Below are 2,910 nucleotides of genomic sequence, written 5' to 3'. Positions count from 1 at the left end.
CTCTGATAGATATTTTGGTCTTTAGTTATTCATATGCGTTATTCTATTATCTTTTTATCACTTTATTATCTATTTATGCTATTATCATCTTTGCGTAGTGTTATTTAGTGTCTTAGAATACTAGAATCTGGAGGCGCTATAAGAAAAGTAGAAAAACTTTTGTAAATGTGAAGAAAATAGAAAGTCGAAATGATTTCAATTAGGGCATGTAACCCTAACACACAATCTCAGTTAGGTCTTTCCTTAACATAATAACCAATATATATGCCTTTGAATTTTGATCGATCTATTTTGAGAAACTCTTTTATCATGTAGAATTAGTCTACAAACGTTTACATAGAAAAATTGATTTACCAAATAAAATGATCTTTCAAAAAATTATTACAAGAAAAAAAAACCAATTTATATTTGAATATTTAATAATATCCTTTACCCAATCTTAGATATTCTCCCATTTGCATAGGTATAGATTCTTTATCAAGAACTTCCCACTATTCAATATACAGATATGGAATATTCCTTGCTGAAAACTTACAATTACTCAATTACATGTTTCATGGATCAAATGTGGTAAAAGTTGGTAAAGGCTTGAGGAGAGTTGATCCCATGAGTTACCAAACTAATGAAATATTACTAACATAAGTTCATCGAATCGAATCTATCTATATGTGATATAATAGTTTTCCGATAAGAAGCTTCTCAAGTGTGATCGATCATTAATTGAAATAAATATTCTACAATGCTAGCTCAAGAATCAGTTACTTCCATCCATCTAATTAATAATAACATACTAACACTATGACTACCATATAAATAAAATTAAACGCCAACTTGATTTGTGGCTGTGACCGTTTTGGGTAATAACGTAAGAACCTTAACCTTAACGATAATCTCATGGTCATGTACCCGAACCTTTAGCATGAAATATCATCCAATATTAGACAATAATATGAATCTTGTGCTTAAAAAGAATCTTAACTCTTATAAGCATTCTCTATCAATAACACAACTCATTCTTAAAAGTGACTTAGTCAGTCTAACATACCAATGGTGTTGGTATTATCAAAAAATTTCATTCTATTACAAAAACAAGTTGACATTTAGGATGAATCCGGCATTTCACGAAAGAATCAAAGAAAGAGATCAATTTTCATCTCACGCCCAAACAAAAAAAAAAAAGTCATATTGTGAATAACTTACATCCAAAATGTCGAATCAAATTTGCAATGTCGAGCCTACAAATCAATTTTATGGGTGCTTGGAAGCCCAATGTGAAAAAATTTCATGAACCATCTAAATTCTTAAGAAATTTCAGCAAATGATTTAAAGCACAAAGCAAAGACTAGAGCAAATCATTTGCAAAATTATTCAAAGCCAACCTACCAACATCAAAATTACTAAAATATCTATTATTAAAGAATTTAATCAATTCACAAAAATACCCTCAATAATTCCAACAAAGTTCACTTCCGATTGGATACTTAGGCCCCGTTTGATACAACTGTTAGAATCTGCTGTAAGAAGCTGTTGTCAAAATCTATTGTCAAAGGCTGAAACACTGAAAAGCTTGTTTGATAGAGTTTTTGTAAAATTGTTGTGCTGTTTACCAAAATTTGGTAATTATTGTTTGATATAGCTTCTGGATTCTACTGTATTAGGATAAAATGACTAGAATACCCTTAATGTTTATAATGCACCCAGAATACATAAAAAATTACCATAATACCCTTATAAATATATAATTACATTAAATATATATACATATAATAAATTTATATTAAAATTTTATAAAATAATTATTTTAATTTTAAAAAATTTATAATTCTATAAAAAATCAATAATTCTATAGAAATTTCGACAACATCTCCTCTTAAAAATGGACATATGAAATTTTCCTGATAAACAAAATACATGGATAATATCGATGAAGTCAAATTCAAACAAAATGGAGAACCCGAGTATCACCAGTTTCTGAATAGAATCACACCACCCAATGAAGAATCTCTCTTGGCATACAAGGTCTTGAACCCAAAAAAATATTCTCAATCAACTACAAAACATAATTAGTATATCCCAATTAACCCACATGCCTGACTTATTAATAACACCTAATTAAACTCAAAGAAGTCCTAATTATGCAGATTCTAGACCCACTAATCAAACTTAGGCTTGAGGCCATTGCACAACTATAAGGGTCTTGGGTTTGGGTTGTATTACAATGCAGTCTCTTTCTCATTTTATAAAGATGCTTCACAGTTATTGACAGATTGTAATGTGATCTTGCTAAGGATAATGAACATACTTAATTTGCCCCCTTAAAAATGATTAGTGAAGCTAAATATTATTACATTAACGATAAAATAACAGCATAACGGAACCATTGATGCATAATCAATGGCTAGTGGCTAGCCATTACTACTTTGTTACAACTCCAAGAGATAAGAGCTAAACAATCTACACCATTACCACCTCAGTGCTTTTGGTGTATTGGTTAGGTTTGTCTAAATTGGCATCAGAGCCAACGCCACATCTTGGGCTTGAATCCCAAAATGAGAGACATGGAGAAAGGACTACCTAGGGGCTCCAAAAGGAAAAAAAAGGTACCAAAATGAATGCCATCATAGAGGGGAAGGGCTACATGAGGGGACTAATATAGAAGGGTACAAGAGTAAAAACCACTAAAGAGTGGGCCGCCACAAATGTCGACTGTGATGTGTGCAACCCAAAGATATAAGGACCAAATTTTCCTCATAATTGATCTCCACAAAGTTGCAATAAACAAAGGCTGCTTATGTCCCACGCATTTGCTCTGAATTGTGAAAATTCATATGTCCTCACATGACTCATCTAAGTTGTTAGCAATAGCCTACAAGATTCTTAATGTGTGCATCTATAACTACCAGAAAATTT

This window comes from Akebia trifoliata, chromosome 3 (assembly GCF_017979445.1).
Source record: "Akebia trifoliata isolate Shusen 1 chromosome 3, ASM1797944v1, whole genome shotgun sequence".
Taxonomy (NCBI): Eukaryota; Viridiplantae; Streptophyta; class Magnoliopsida; order Ranunculales; family Lardizabalaceae; genus Akebia; species Akebia trifoliata.
Note: the sequence above shows the minus strand (reverse complement) of the source record.